Raw genomic sequence first — 17,109 nt, 5'->3', positions numbered from 1 at the left:
GATATAAAAAGATATCCAATGAATTGAGAATGCCAATCAGCAGTGTTCAAACTCTAATTAAAGTGTGGAAAATGAGGGGTTCTGTTGAAACCAAACCACGGTCAGTTAGACCAACTAAGATTTCAGCCACCATTGCCAGGAAAATTGTTTGGGATGCAAAGAAAAACCCACAAATAACTTCAGGTGAAATACAAAACTCTTTGAAAACATGCGGTGTTGCGGTTTCAAGATGCACAATAAGGAGGCATTTGAAGAAAGATGGGCTGCATGGCTGAGTCTCCAGAAGAAAGCTATTACTAAGTATTCCGCTTACAATACGCCAAACAGCACAAAGACAAGCCTCAAACCTTCTGGCACAAAGTCATTTGGCACAATAAGACCAATTATAAACGCTACATTTGGAGAGGAGTCAACAAGGCCTATGATGAAAGGTGCACCCTTCCTACTGTGAAACACGGAGGTGGATCACTGATGTTTTGGGGATGTGTGAGCTACAAAGGCACAGGAATTTTGGTCAAAATTGATGGCAAGATGAATGCAGTATGTTATCAAAAAATACTTGAGGAACATTTGCATTCATCGGCCAGGAAGCTGCGCTACTTGGACATACCAACATGAAAATGATCCAAAACACAAGGCCAAGTTGACTTGTCATTGGCTACATCAGCATAAAGTGAAGGATCAGGAGTGGCCATCTCAGTCTCCTGACCTCAATATTATTGAGCTATTGTGGAGAGATCTCAAGCGTGCAGTTCATACAAAAGAGCCCAAGAATTTCCAGGAACTGGAGGCTTTTTGCCAAGAGGAATGGGCAGCTTTACCATCTGAGAAGATAAAGAGCCTCATCCACAAATACCACAAAATACTTCAAGCTGTCATTGATGTTAAAGGGGGCACTACATAGTATTAAGAACTGGGGTATGTACATTTTTGATCAGGGTTATTTGGGTAGTTTCTGTTGTGATTATGATTTAAAAAGAGTAAACACAGTTGATTGATGATAAATGGCTTCAGTCGAACACTAACCATGAGTGAAAGAAAAGTTTTTTGTCATCATTCATATTCTCTGAAAAATGGGCAAGAAATTATATATATATATATACACATACACACACACACAGGAGCATGCCTAGGTTAATTGTCACCCTTTCAGGTGGCCATCACACCAGTCCCTTCCCCCCAACAAAGATGCCGCCCAGTTTTTGCTAACATTACCCCCACCCCAACCCCTTTGGTTGCTACAACTAAACAAAAACACTGTGGCCTGGCTGCCAGCATCCTAGCAACCAATGATGTGGCAGGCACATGCACCATGCCAGCCAGCCACCGGCATCCTTGCAATACTCTCACTAATGGCGCTCTGTGTATACCAGCCAACATTACTAAGCTGCAGTGAGGACTGGGTGTCTGCTATGGACATTCCAGCCTCAGTGCCGCCCCCCACCAAGGGGTACCTCACCTTACCTCATTAGCGACACACCTCTTTATACATTGAAGAGAAGACAAACTAACCATAGAAAGAAGATGAACACACCTTGGTAAAATATATATATATATATATATATTTATATGCAAAGCTAAATGATATTATAAAGATTGTAGGTTTCCTGTAATGACAGACCCTCATGCAAAGCAATTCTACTTTACATTGCATCAGCGTATGCATACAGTTTCACAGTTGCATCAGACTGAGAGAGGAGACATTTGATATCTGAAGCCATACTGCAGCAATAATTAACTGTACAGCGAAAAATAAATAGCATAATATCTCCAAATAGCACACACTGAATAACCACTTTCAGCTCAAAATATCTGTTGTTGTTTTCAAATTTAAGTGCGTCTTATCAAGTGTTCTATCTCTGCATTTAGGTTTGTTTAGACCCTCAGAACCTTCCATACACATTCAGCAACATATAAACTCTCAATAAGCAGATAACTGCAGTTGCAGAAGTGGTACTAGAGAACAATGGGGCGTGAAGAAAAAAAATCCAACCCAGCCAAGTGGTAATTAGTTTTCCCAATTTACCTGCTACAAACCTTTTCACTTCATTCTGATAGTCATTCCATTATTTATTGACAATTAGAAAAAAAAAAAACCCTGTGCATTACAACGTCCTAAGTACATGCTTTAAATTAAAGGGTTAGTTCACTGTTAATGACTTTTGCCATTTAGATGATGATGATGCGTTAAGGAGAACAATACCAATTAATTACATTTTACCTTTCACCAGCTTAGAACAGTCAGAATAATGAAAGATGACTTGTGATTGATTGATATGTTTTACGACAATTTAATTTGAAAGTATATGAAAACTTAAAAGAGAAGTTCATAATTTAAAAAAAAACTAACAATTATACTCACCTAGTTGGATGCAGGATCGATCCAATGCTGCCACTGTCCCCCATCAGCTCTCTAGTGAGAATTGAGCGATCAAACACCACTGATATCTCAGTTCTCCACTCTGAGCAGAGAGCTGTGACTGTCAGTCAGCAGTTCTCTGCTGTTCCCTTCAGTGCTCACTGGAGTGCAGGGCTGTTAAGGGGGAGGGAGGGGCTGGCTCAGGCTTTTAGTGGCTAGCTGAGAGGCTGAGCCAGGTGCTGATTGAGGCTTCTAGGCAGATACCATCCATATGGTCAGGATCTTTTCTGAGCCTGAACTGGCTCTGTGATGTCAAAAGACAGCGGGATACAGCCCGCTGTCAGCTGAAAACAGATCATAAGAGTGCAGAACAAACTGCACTCCTGTGATCCATAGGAGACGTATAACCAAAATAGCTTTGGCCAAACTTATCCTTTAATCTCTAAAATCTCATTAGCCTAGCCTAATTTCAAAAGTGATTTTCTATATTTTTAACCTCTTCAGCCCTGGGAAGTTTTACCCCCCTTCATGACCAGGCCATTTTTGCGTTATTTTAACTGAAAATTGTGTGAATGTGTGACGCTGTACCCAAATAAATTGTATCTTTTTTTGCACAAATAGAGCTTTCTTTTGGTGGTATTTGATCACCTCTGGTTTTTATCTGTTGCGCTATCAAAAAAAAAGGAACAACAGTTTTGAAAAAAAAAACAATATTTTTTACTTTATTCTATAAAACATAACCAATAAAAAAATTTACAAAATCAAACTTTTTCATCAATTTAGGCCAATATGTATTCTGCTATATATTTTTTGTCAAAAATATCCCAATAAGCGTATATCGATTGGTTTGCGCAAAAGTTATAGCGTCTACAAACTATGAGATATTTTTATGGAATTCTGGAAAGTATGAAAAGTATGAAAACTTTTCATACTTGCCTGGTCTGTGCAATGGTTTTGAACGAATTCGTTCTGATTCTCCTATTCTCCGAACCTCCAACAGCACTCCAGGCTCCTTCCCAAGCCGCTTGCTATGGGGGAACTCACATCGCTGGATCGAGATTGGGCAAGTATGGGGGAGAGCAGAACACAAGGTTTTTTACCTTAATGCCTAGAATGCAATAAGGTAAAAAACCTTCTAGCTACATTTGCTTGGTCATGTAACACTGTACCCAAATTAAATTTATATATATTTTTTTCACACAAATAGAGCTTTATTTTAATGATATTTAATCACCACTTATTTTTTTATTTTTTTGTATATAAACAAAAAAAAAAAAATACAGACAATTTTGAAAAAAAACCCCACATTTATCTGTTATACAATTTTGCAAACAAATAATCTCTTCCCGTAAATTTAGGCCAAAATGTAGTTTGCTACATTTCTTTGGTAAAAAAAAAAAAATAACCCAAATCAGTGTATATTATTTCGTCTGTGAGAAAGTTATAGAATATATACAGTCTATTTGAAAATTGATCATTCCTGATGTACTGATGGCCTATCTCCTTTTTTGAGGCCCTAAAATGCCAAGACAATACAAATATTCCCCAAATTACCCCTTTTTTATGGAAAGTAGAAAGTCCAAGGTATTTGGTAAGAGGCATAGCAAGTTTTGTAAGTTGTTATTTTTTTGCCACAATTTTTTCGAAAAAAAAAAAGAAATTAATTTATACTGTCATTACTGTGTATGACTATTTAAATTATCTGGGTGTGACAAAGCCCCGGTGCTCCTCACCATTTCCCCTTCCCTTTGTGGACCATGTTGTACATGAATAGGGGCTGAAAGCCACTATTGGTTATTGTTGGCTGTATATGGGCTATTGAACCAATGCAGCAAACTGTGCTCTACTACTTTGCAGGCAATACCACACATACACATAACCATCAGCGCAGATGTCCCCATGCAGATATGTAGTTATAAACTATACATAGAAACAAGGTTTTACATGTTAATATACATTAAATTACACACATCAATGTTCTTAAAATAGAACTGAAGGCAAAACTTTTGTTTCTTTAATTTTGGATAGGCTAATGCCGCGTACACACGAGCGGACTTTTCAACATCCAAAGTCCGACGGACTGAGTCCGTCAGACTATTCGATCGTGTGTGGGCTGCAACGGACTTTTGACTCGCCAAAGTCCGAAGGACTTTAGAATATGGAACATGCTTCAAATTTTTCCGAAGGAACTCCGCCGGACCCGGTCCCTTCGAAAAATTCGCTCGTGTGTATGCTACTCCGACGGACTAAAACCGACGCTAGGGCAGCTATTGGCTACTGGCTATGAACTTCCTTATTCGAATCCAGTCATACGTCATCACGTTCGAATCCGTCGGAGTTTAGTGTGATCGTGTGTGGCCAAGTCCGCTCAGCCGAAAAGTCTGTCAGAACTCCGTCGGAATTCCAGCAGAACTCCGACGGAACTCCTTCGGAAGTCTGTCGGACATAAGTCCTCTCGTGTGTACGGGGCTTAAGGGTGGGTTTTATGCCTTGTCAGTTTTTTGCCATCTATGTAGCATTGTGGAAATTTCCCTTTGCTCCCTATCCCATAGGCAAAATAAGCTCATCAGAACTAGCATCCCTATTGGAAGATTTTTCCTCTATTCTTGTTCTGGTGCCTAATCCAAATTGAGGGATTTTCTTTCACTTTCAGAGATAACTGGAAACAGGACAAACAGGCAGAGGCAGAAATAAAAACATGTCAGGTGTCCTCATCCGTCTTCACTCTATCCAAAACCAAAAAAGATGGCCTTTTCATGCACATAGACCTCCATGCCACTTGTAGTTTAATAATAAGTGCTGGGAAAACCCAGAGTCCACTTTGAAGCAGCATTAAACCCAAACCAAAAATTTAATATATTGCAGCTTAATCAATCATTAGACATGGTGGCTGCATTAGGGTTCAAACACAGTACAGCTTCTAAACTTGATTAGGAGCTTTTGCCGTTATTTTGCCAAAGCCTCCTAAAATCAACTCCATAAAAGCCTGTGTGTCCATGTACACAAAGGCTTTTACAAGAGTTTAGAAGCTGCTCTGGTTAGGGAAGGTTCAGCCCCCCTCTCCTGAATGCGAAAAAATCACATTAAGGATAGGAACGTTTTGACCATCGGCTGCAAACAATCGTGGCGCAATTTTTTCCGCGGCTGGTGGTCAACCTAGTCTGTGTGTACATAAGCCCTTAGGCTTCATGTACACTAGCAGCTCATAAACTAGACTTTTTTCCCAAAGCTCCTAAATTCAACTCCATAAAAGCCTACCAGAGTTTAGAAGCTGCTGCCGTTAGGTGAAGTTCAACTTCCCTCAACCTCACTCTCCTGAACGAGGAAGAATCGCATTCAGGATAGGAACGTTTTGACTGCTGTTCATGGGAAAGCAGCGCAAAACCGCAGGAAAATCCGAGATTTCCTGCGGCCATGGTAAATGTAGGCAGAGTGTACATGAAGCCTTAGTATTCTATCTTTAGGCTTTTTATTTCTGTTTTCAACTGATGATCTGCCCAGTAACACATCTCCTGTATTAGCGTGCCTTGGATGAGGGAGCACAGGGGCACATCATGCCTTGGATGAGGGAGCACAGGGACACATTTGGATGAGGGAGCCCAGGGGCACATCATGCCTTGGATGAGGGGGGAACAGGAGCACATTTGGATGAGGGAGCATTGGGGCACACCATGCCATGGATGAGGGGGGAACAGGAGCACATTTGGATGAGGGAGCATTGGGGCACACCATGCCTTGGATGAGGGGGGAACAGGAGCACATTTGGATGAGGGAGCATTGGGGCACACCATGCCTTGGATGAGGGGGGAACAGGAGCACATTTGGTTGAGGGAGTACAGGGGCACATCATGATTTGGATGAGGGGGCACAGTGGCACATTTGGATGAGGGAGCATTGGGGCACACCATGCCTTGGATGAGGGGGAATGGGGGCACATTTGGATGAGGGAGCACAGGAGCAAATCATGCCTTGGATGAGGGGGCACATTTGGATGAGGGAGCACAGGAGCACATCATGCCTTGGATGAGGGGGCACATTTGGATTTAGGATCAGAGGGGCACATCATGCCTTGGATGAGGGGGCACAGGGGCCCATTTGGATGAGGGAGTACAGGGGCACATTATGCCTTGGATGAGGGGACACAGGGGCCCCTTTGGATGAGGGAGTACAGGGGCACATCATGCCTTGGATGAGGGGGCACAGGGGCACATCTGGATGAGGGGGCACAGGGGCGCATTTGGATGAGGGAGCACATGGGCACATCATGCCTTGGATGAGGGGGCAAATTTGGATGAGGGATCACAGGGGGACATTATGCCTTGGATGAGGGGGCAAAGGGGCACATTTGGATGAGGGAGTACAAGGGTGTATTTGGACTAGCAGATTTTGATACACTAACATACATAGCCAAACTCCAGCTAATACTATATAAGCATTTACAGCAAACAGTGTTTTTCCTTTTGGGATAAAATTTATACATAAATAAATAATAGCTAACCATTGTAAGCACCCCTGCTACTGTTACATGGTGTGTCTCCTCCCTTTAACCGATACATTATGTTAAAGAGCTTGTTTTTTTTTTTAAATAACAGACTTACTGGCTGGATCGGAAGGTGAAATGAAAGAAAGAAAGCCTAAAAAAAAGAATGCAGTCTTCACCTCTAAGAAACAGTAAACTGCAATATAATAAATGTTTGCTTTTGAGTTTGAGACCACTTTAACACACTAATCGCTGGTTGCACAATTGTGGTGTTGTAGAAGAAAACAAAGCAGTGACTTACAGGGCAGGAATATCCTCTAGGTTTGCTGATGATGTCTAGGAGAAGAAATCAGTGATTGCCTCAAGAATGAATCATTTTGCTGTCTGTCTGGGCTCCCGCTCGTATTATTGTTCTTGCAACAGATGGGCATCAATGCAGAGTGTGATTTCTAGTTCCCATTACCGAGTACAGCAAGAGGGAAGTGGACAGCTCAAGTATCTGAGCATATTACAGGCAGCCAGCTCCATCCACCCAGCCCCATGCCAAAAATGTATCACGGCCTCCGGGAGATCCTGTTACATGTATACAGTAACCTAAGTTAACTCTTCCCGCTAAAAAGGTAGCCATGTTACAGTCACACATTTGTGTCCTTGTGGTAATATCACTTTAACCATAACTGATACTGGGTGTTGTGCTACTTACTTGATTATGAAAGCACTCCTTCAGGAATCGGTATTCAGCCTGAGCTCCGTATTCCCATGACAGATCTGCAGCTGCACAGACACTGTATTCCCTGCCTATACACAACTCCAAGCATACCTGCACTGGGTTATGTTATCAGTAAACACTGGAGGTGTAATGGTTGCAGTGGGTGTAGCTGTTTTTAAATGGGCACAATAATAATAAATGAGATAAAAAGGCCATTGTTGTAATGTGATGACCAAGGAGGAGATGACGCTGAATAGAAGCCCATCTGGCCTGGTCCCAGTGGCTTAGAAATGACAAAAGTTTCCGTGGTGAGCAGGGCTTTTTTTCTCAGAGAATAGGTACAGGAACACCCCCTTTTCGAGCCACCTTTTGTTTCCACCCCCTAGCCAACTCAAACCACCGTTCCGTGGTTCCACCCCCTTACCCGTCTCCTAGTAATGCCCATTTTAGAGAATACAGAACCAAGTATTGTTTTGTGGTGATATGTAATTTGTATAGAATGTGTTAATGATAACAAGAAAGGCAGTAAAACAGATCCCCTGTAGCTAGCAACAATGAACACCCCCAGCAACAATCAGGGGCAGATCCAGAGTCTAGTCTTGGGATGGGCATTGCCAGAAAATACTTTTTTTTGCAGGCAATTTATCAGGAAAATGGCTGGTGTTGGCGCTTCAATCATCATAGCACTATGGCTGTTATGGTGTCAGGATGATTGAAGCACATTATTTCTATTATTACATTGGAATATAAAATAAAATAGTTTAACTGACCCTACTGCAGAATCAGTGGGAGCTCTCAGTGTGTCACTTGCCACCGTCACCTGCCAACAGATGCTGATTGTCACTTGCCACGTCACCTGCCACAAGTTGCAGACTGTCACTTGCTACTTCGCCTGCCACACATTGCGGATTGTCACTTGCCTCGTTACCTGCCACACATTGCGGATTGTCACTTGCCTCGTCACCTGCCACACATTGCAGATTGCCACTTGCTGTGTAACTTGCCTGTTACAAGGTGCGGATTGTCACTTGCCACGTCACCTGCCATACGTTGCAGACTGTCACTTGCTGTGTCACTTCCCGCGTAACCTTGCCATCAGGCCCCGCTGACTGATCTACCCGCCTGCCTGTTACTAATCTCTCGGGGGGAGGGGCAATTGCCCCATTGCCCCCCGGACCCGCTCCTGGCAACAATAGACCCTCCAGCAGCCAGGAACAATAGACCTCCCTCAACAGTAGCTCCTTCTCAACAATGATTGTCCCCCAGCTACATAAGATAGATTCTCCAGCAGCTAGCATCAATAGACCCTCCAGCACAGGTTCTGGAACTGCTTTCCCCCATGTCCCTGCTTAAAAAAGGCCCTGGCGATGAGCTGCTGATGGTTATGGGGCTTTTGGCACCCTTGACTGAACAATATCCAAAGGTCTTAACAGCTTCAGCCACTGTCTGATTAATCAATCCATTATTACTACAGAAGAACAGCAAAATGTAACACTTTTCCTCCAGATCACGTAGAGCAGGCACATGCATAAGTACTGCTAAGGATGAATATTCGAAGGAGAATTTTGCGGTAGTTACACTGTGAAAATAACAAACATCCATACTCGCCTCTATACTGCAGCATTAGTCTGATGCTGCAGCTGTCCCCTATCAGTTCTAAGCCCAAAAGCTGAGCGATCATATGACCGCTGACTGATCAGTTCTCAGTCTTCTGAGAGTGATGACTGTCAGTTCAATGCTGTTTTTTGCTTTCCTTGCATGTACCCCTCGGATCTACAGCGACTTTACTTCCAAGTGCACTTTCAGTGTACTTTCATGTGCACTTGCAGTGCAAAGTGGATTTTCCTTTAGTAAATAACCCCCATAGTGTTTTGCTTTTAGGCCAAAAAGTTCAGTTTTGGCCTCATCTGACAAGAGCACCTTCTTCCACATGTTTGCAGTGTCCCCCACATGCCTTCTTGCAAACTGCAAATGGAACTTCTTATGGCTTTCTTTCAACAATGGCTTTCTTCTTGCCACTCTTTTATAAAGGCCAGATTTGTGCACGATTAATAGTTGTCCTATTGACAGATTCTCCCACCTGAGCTGTGGATCTCTGCAGTTCCCCCAGAGTTACCATGGGCCTCTTGGCTGCTTCTCTGATTAATGCTCTTCTAACCTGGTCTATCAGTTTAGGTGGACGGCCATGTCTTGGTAGGTTTTCAGTTGTGCCATACTCCTAATTTTTGGATGATGGATGATGGACAGTGCTCCGTGAGATCTTCAAAGCTTGACATATTTTTTTATAACCTAACCATGCTTTAAACTTCTCCATACCTTTATCCCTGACTTCTCTGGCGTCTTCCTTGACCTTCATGATGCTGTTTGTTCACTAAGTAGGGGTGCAACGGATTGTCACAGATCCGTGATCCAAACGGGTCACCCTGTTCGGATTGGCACACACCGCGCTCCGCGGAGTGCTCCACGGAGCGCTCCACAGCCTCAGCCTTAGGAAAGGCTGCGGCTTCGGCCTAGCTCCGGAGCGGCGGCCATCTTTGTACACCCGGCGGCCGTTTACAATGTGATCGCTCCATCAAATGACGGAGTGATCACTTGAAAACAAACCGGCGTCATAACCTCTCTCCCCTCTGTGTTTTGATCTGTACAGTGGAGGGGAGAGATCAGATGGCAGCAGCGCTGTGGGCTGGATCTGTAGTTCCCACAGCGCTTCTCTGTGACAATTGCAGTCACAGCCATCCCTCCATACTCTGCCAATACCCTGCCATACAATGCCAATACTCTGCAATACCCTGCCAATACTCTGCAATACCCTGCCAATGCTATGCGATACTCTGCTAATACTCTGCAATACTCAGCCATAATCTGCCTTACCCTGCCAATACTCTGCCATCCCCAGCCATACTCTGCCATACCCTGCCACACTCTGCCATACCCAGCCATACTCTGCAATACTCGGTGATACCCAGCCATACTCTGCAATACTCAGTAATACCCAGCCATACTCGGCGACACCCAGCCGTACCCAGCCATGCTCAGCCAATATTACAGTGGGGGGAGATGACATGGATATTACAGTGGGGGAGAGGTATATTACAGTGGGGAGATTGTGGATATTACAGTGGGGACTATATGGTGGTCAAATTTTCACAGTTTTTTGCAAATTCAATTATTATTTGCTGATCCGAAAAATGATCTGATCCGTGACTCTGATCCGAGGAATGATCCGATCCGTGCGTTTTTTGATCCGATGCACCCCTATCACTAGGTTGTTCTCTAACAAATCTATAAGGGCTTCACAGTATAGCTGTATTTATACTGAGATTGAATAGAACACATCTATTCTCTAGATGACTTCTGAAGGCAATTGGTTTCACTTGATTTTAGTTAGCGGTATCAGAGTAAAGGGGGCTGAATACAAATGCACGCCACACTTTTCAGATATTTAATTGTAAAAATTGTGAAAACCATTTATCATTTTCATTCCACTTCACAATTTTGTGCCACTTTGTGTTGGTCTATCACATAAAAATCCCAATACAATACATTTACATTTTTGCTTGTAACATGACAAAATATGGAAAATTTCAAGGGATATGAAATACCTTTTCAAGGCACTGTAGGTATGCATATCACATACTTGGGGGGCCAATGGAGAAGCTACTACCGTATATACTCGAGTATAAGCCGAGATTTTCAGCCTCTTTTTTGAGGCTGAAAGTGCCCCCCTCGGCTTATACTCGAGTCATCGCTGTCTGCCCGCTCGATCAGCGTGTCGAGCAGACAGACAGCGGCCATTCTATTCAAAAGCCGCGCCTCCGGCTCCGCCTTCGCCTGTGATAGGCGGAACACTGAATTTCCCAGCAGCCTGTGTTCCGCCTATCACGGACATCGTATCATCCTCGTACTACGGACGAGGATGATACGACGTCTGTGATAGGCGGAACACAGGCTGCTGGGAAATTCAGTGTTCCGCCTATCACAGGCGAAGGCGGCGGCGCAGCTTTTGAACTTTACAATGGCCGCCGACGAAGAGGGCACGGGACGGAGGCAAGGGAAGGCACGGCACGGGACGGGACGGCGGCGGCAAGGCACGGCACGACACGGGACGGATGCAAGGAGGCAAGTCACGGCACGGGACGGAGGCAAGGAGGCAAGGCACGGGACGGAGGCTCGGGACAAAGGTAGGCTGGACACACACACACACACACACACACACACACACACGGATGGAGACACACACAGGGATGGATGGATGGATGGATGGAGACACACAGGGATGAACGGACACACAGGGATGGACGGACACACAGGGATGGACGGACACACACACAGGGATGGACAGGCATGTCTCACCCTCGGCTTATACACGAGTCAATAAGTTTGCCAGTTTTTTTGGGGGTAAATTGGGGGCCTCGGCTTATATTCGGGTCGGCCTATACTCGAGTATATACGGTAATCACTGTTGTAGTTGGTACTACTACAGTTACAACCACCAACTTCTTCCACCCCAGATTCTGTGCAAGCAGCTCCCCTCTGAACACTGACCATGGTGGGCCTTTCACTTGGCACTGCCACCATTAATAGAACAGATACTGTAGATACATTTTTTTCAATGAGATTAAACAAGGTGAAGAAAAGGAGTGGTGATGTCAGAATTACCACCAATCAGAGAATGCCTTGTATTCACTGATAAACAAGGCATTCTATAAATGGCCATTCTGCAGAGGGAGACAGTCCCTGAAGCCAGTGTGCAGAATGAAAGCCACTTTCACAGAGTCTGAGCAGGTGCCAAAAAATGCAGCTTTTGCTGTAGTAGCACCTCCTACTAGTGCTTCAGGTGTGAGACATGCATTCTTTCCTTGTGCCAAGCTGGATCTAATATAAGTGTGCAATAAAACTTTTTTTTTAGGTATCAATACTATTTGATTACACCAGAAATGTTATCACTTGATTACGTCCTCGGTTCTCTGCCTGTGCTGCTGTGTTAATAATTAGGCAGTTCTCAGTCATCTCTGAGGTCTGCAGAACACCTCCCCTCTGTAATAAAAAGGGTAAACAGGGGGCTTCTGTAGTCTGTATTGAATATGGGATGTGAGCCTTTGGAAGCCATCAATATGATGGTAGTTGCCCATATTATGAGGACATAATGAGCAGCTAAGTGATGTAGGGTACTGACACGTTTCAGGGTGCTGTTCCACTTCATCATAGACAGTACAGTGAATGAACAATTCAATTCAGGATAGGAATTGTTACTCCATCAGATCTCACCAGATGAAAGTAGAAGGAAAAAAAAACAATCATATTACCATTGCAACAAATAATAACTAGTTACCAGGATTGAAATTGTTTACCATTGGCCTTTCTCCTTGTGCCTAAGGCACAGGCCGGAATCTACACTAGACAGAAGCAATTATTGGATGCTCAGGCAGAAAAGACAATGTTGTTATTTGAAGAGATAACTTAAAACCTACATACTTAAACCAGTTTCATGGCTGAATGTGCACACAAAAATAACAGAGGATTTTTGGCAAGGGAAAAAAATGGGCTGTGCTGAGTTGTAAACATCGTTCTTTCAGCGAAAGTAATTGGAGATAATGTTATGTAATGGAAGGCTTTGCTTATTGCGAATGTGAAGCTGCATGAAATGTCTGTGTAATAATTTTCCAAAAGGGCTTATGAGTCATTTTTCATTTGTTAGTATTAGGGATGAGCTTCAAGTTTGAGATCAAACATAAGTTCCAGTCGAACATCGAGGGTTTGCCTGTTCGCTGAACTTTATGGGGCGTTCGCAGCAAATTTGACTGCCCTATAATGCATTGTAAGACCAGAGTGCATTGCTGTATGATGATTGGCCAAAGCATACACCTGACCTGCATGCTTTGGCCAATCACAGCACGTTCCTCGACGAGAGCCATAATGATTGCTCAGGGGACTGTATATATATATTATATACTCTGCATTCAGTGTAGCCTATATATACAGTGTAAACTCTATATTCAGTCAATACAGGCAGTGTATTTGATGTGTGTATATATATATATATATATATATATATATGTATATATATATATATATATATATATATATATACTCTTCATTTAGTGCAGCCTATATATACATTACATATGCATTCGGAGGTGTACAGTTTCTAATACAGTGCAGGCGGTGTACACAGTTTATAATACAGTGTGTGTAATTTCAAATACACTTCAGGCGGTGTACACAGTATATAATACACTGTAGTGCGGCTCTAAAAAAAAAAAAATACCCATTATGTTTAGAAGGCCTCTAAGGAGAGGCAGATGCTTACAGGCCACTAAAAGAGGGCAAGCAGCCTCTGAAATAACATTTAACAGCAGGGACCTTTCCTGCACCCAACAAGAGTAACTGTGAGGGGTTACAGTGTTCTGGCACCACCAACACCTAAGGCCCAATTTTTCAGCGGAGTATATAGTGCAGTCCGTATAGCGTATATATACGGCAGTTCAGAGTATATAGTGCAGCCCGTATAGTATATATTGTGCACTCACTGTGATATATATAATACAGTGCAGGGAATATAGTGCAGTTTACAATATATAATATAGTGTATTGAAGTGGTTAAAGGGAGCCCTATGACAGAATTAAGAAAAAATGGCATGGGGGCCCTCACACCATTTATTTTTTAAATTTGCGTGGGATTCACCTTAATATCCATACCAGACCCGATGGGCCTGACATGGACTGGGGGAACCCATGTTTTTTCTTTAAATAATTTTTTTATGTATATTGCTGGGATCTGGCAATACATTACAGCCTTGAGCAAGTTTAAATTAATTTTTTTCCTTTAGAAATGTCATTTTGCTGCAAGACTTTTCTAAACAAGGGGAAAATGCGCTAGTCTACAGGCCAACTAAGGCAACCCCCTTTTATTGTTTCACTTTAAGCATTCTTAAAATCACTGCTCCTGAAAAAACTTCCATTTTTAAAACTTTTTTTGCATTGATAAATGTCCCCTGGGGCAGTATCCGGATCCTCAAACACTTTTTATGTCAATAACTTGCATATAAGCCTTTAAAATTAGCACTTTTGATTTTTCACATTCGTGTCCCATAGACTTTAATGGTGTTTGCACAAATTTTTTGTCTGTTCGCAAGTTCTGATGCGAACCGAACCAGGGGTGTGTTCGGCTAATCCCTACTTAGTATATTGTGGCAGTTGTCCGCCTTGACATGCCAAGTTAATCTTTATACTTACGGGTGTCCAAACAACCACCGTGGGTGCCCACAGAAATGAAATGTCTGAACTTGGTGCCTTTGACCAGATCACACATCTACTCTCATGGGTCAGACAGATGCCTGTCAGCTGACCGGTGGCCACCCCCAATATAAGCAGTGAGCTGCAGCATCTGTGTGCATAATTTTCCTCTTCTCCCTTCTGCATAGGAATAAACATGAACATTCTGCAGTGTTCACGTCATCAGGTATAAGTGTCAGAGGGTTGTTAGTAATGTCTGATTAGTAATATGTACAGACAGCAAAAGAGTGTTTTTATACAAACACAGGTTTAGCAGAATGATCACCTTTAAAACTAAAGTTTGACAGGTACCCACTCCCCACCTCCACTGGAATCCTCTAGGCCAGGGGTCAAGTCCTGGGTAAAAAAGTGTGGGAACTCCCACCCAAGATCCACTCCCCCACCAAAAAAAAAAAAAATGATACGCTCATATGCACAAACGCTTCAAAAGTGGTATTTTTCATCCAATTTTCATATTGTGTGTATGAAGCTTAACTGTTAGTACATAAAAAAAAAACAATCCTCAATCAACATAAATACAGTAATTCTCTGAATAATCAGGATTCATTCAATTGTGCTCCCATGCAAATGTGAACATCATGTTCTGATCTTTATTGGGGAATTTTATTTTGTATATAGAGTGTTTATGTGGAAAGTTTGCAATTTTCATTGAAAAGAGTTTGGATAACACAGGGTTAAACGGAAAGGTCATAAATTAACTGCACATTATCTGGACAAAATGCTTGGGGAGATAGTGATGTGTTCCTGCTTAGGAGATGTATGTTAGCTTGGGGGGCTGCAAACTCTGCAGGGCTCCAACACACACTCGCTGCTATTCCAACCCTTCACATATTTCCACATAAACTTTGCCGGGTATTGTGCTCAGCTTACCACCCCAAACTGATGTTCCTCCCTCAGCTCACCTCGCTCCCTGCATGCCCTATGAGCAGGATAGCTGATCTACCCGTCAGCTAGACCTAGACCTGATCTACCCGTCAGTTAGCTGTGATTGACAGGTAGATCGAAGCGGAAGCTGTCATGGGGCCCCTTACTGGCAATGCCTGAATGGTCAGGTGTGCGGCACTTACTATTGCGAGCTGTGTCGGCAGCTGCTGCACCTGCCACACAGCTCACATACTTCAAAGTCTTGCAGGACATGGCTGCTAACGGGAACTTAGTTCCTGTTGTGGAAAAAGTACAGGAACTCCGTTCCCATTAGTTTCCGCAGGACTTGAGCACTGCTCTAGGCGATTCCACCAGAAGTTGCCCCTCTACCCTGTCCACAACCTTGTTACAGGTCCCAGGAGGCTGTAGGACTATTCATGCAATGCAGTGAAGCTCACTCATGAGCAGCGGGGGACCAGATTCCCACACACACCATGGCGTTGCCAGGGACCCGAAGAACCGACAGTGCTGGATCCCTGGACAGGTAAGTTTCTTTTTATTAACCATTTCAATACCACCCCAATACCATCCCTTTCCTGCCCAGGCAAATTTTCAGCTTTCAGTGCTGTCACATTTTGAATGACAATTGCTCAGTCATGCAACACTGTACCCATATGAAATTTTTATAATTTTTCTTTAGACAGATTGGTGGTATTTAATCACCACTGGGGTTTTTATTTTAAAATCTTCAGAAAAAAAAAGTTTTTCTTAGTTTCTGTTAAAAAATATATAAAAAACTTACCACAGCAGCTAAGCAAACTATAGCCAAGGCTTGGAAAACCCCCACGCTCCCGGTGGCTGAAATGAAGAATAGGGTTACAAGGGCCATGATTCACTCCAAATTAGAGGCAAAACGCCTGGACCGTATGTCCCAATTCTACAAAGTTTGGCAACCCTAGATACAACACTTTTTACCCCCGGATTTCGACCCTTATTTATTTGAGCCCTAAATTACTCGCGGAATTGAGATGGTCTCCAGCTACTGAAGGCCTGGGTCTGTGCGGACCGATTGACCGTCTCTCCTTCCTTTTTTTTTTTTTTTTTTCCTCCTACTTTCATTTCTCCTTTCCCTTTACTCTACTCTTCTGCTTTTCTTCCTGTTTTGTTCTAGCTGTTCTTTCTTTCTTCTCCCCTCTCTCTAGCTGGAAAATTTTTTTTTTTGTCCACGCAGTACCATCATTCTTTTACTTACTACTAATTTAGAGGACTAGTGTAACTTAATTCGTTGACTCCGAAATTACCGGAATGTCTTATTCGTGTTGACTGTATGCCTCAGCGAATACTCTCCTTGTAGCTTTATGTGACATACTCATTTGCTTGTCTGCTCTGCATTATTGTGTG

At 43.1% G+C, this 17,109-nt stretch overlaps 1 protein-coding gene across 2 annotated transcripts in view; it reads right to left on the bottom strand.

Annotated features, from left to right (window-relative positions):
• Window positions 1-17,109, bottom strand: part of PRKAG2 (protein kinase AMP-activated non-catalytic subunit gamma 2) — a 458,386-nt gene that overhangs the window by 350,503 nt on the left and 90,774 nt on the right. The window contains exon 1 of one of the 2 annotated variants that reach the window (XM_077491182.1): window positions 7,141-7,394. The exons of the other annotated variant lie outside the window; for it this stretch is intronic. The gene's annotated coding sequence lies outside the window, so the exon portion shown is untranslated. Of the gene's footprint in view, window positions 1-7,140; window positions 7,395-17,109 lie in introns of those variants that run through there. 2 annotated transcript variants of the gene reach the window in all.

The sequence above is a fragment of the Lithobates pipiens genome, unplaced genomic scaffold (genome assembly GCF_037356315.1).
Source record: "Lithobates pipiens isolate NorthernLeopardFrog02 unplaced genomic scaffold, aLitPip1_a1.2 Scaffold_19, whole genome shotgun sequence".
NCBI classification, from domain to species: Eukaryota; Metazoa; Chordata; class Amphibia; order Anura; family Ranidae; genus Lithobates; species Lithobates pipiens.
Note: the sequence above shows the minus strand (reverse complement) of the source record. Positions and strands in the feature narration are given on the sequence as shown.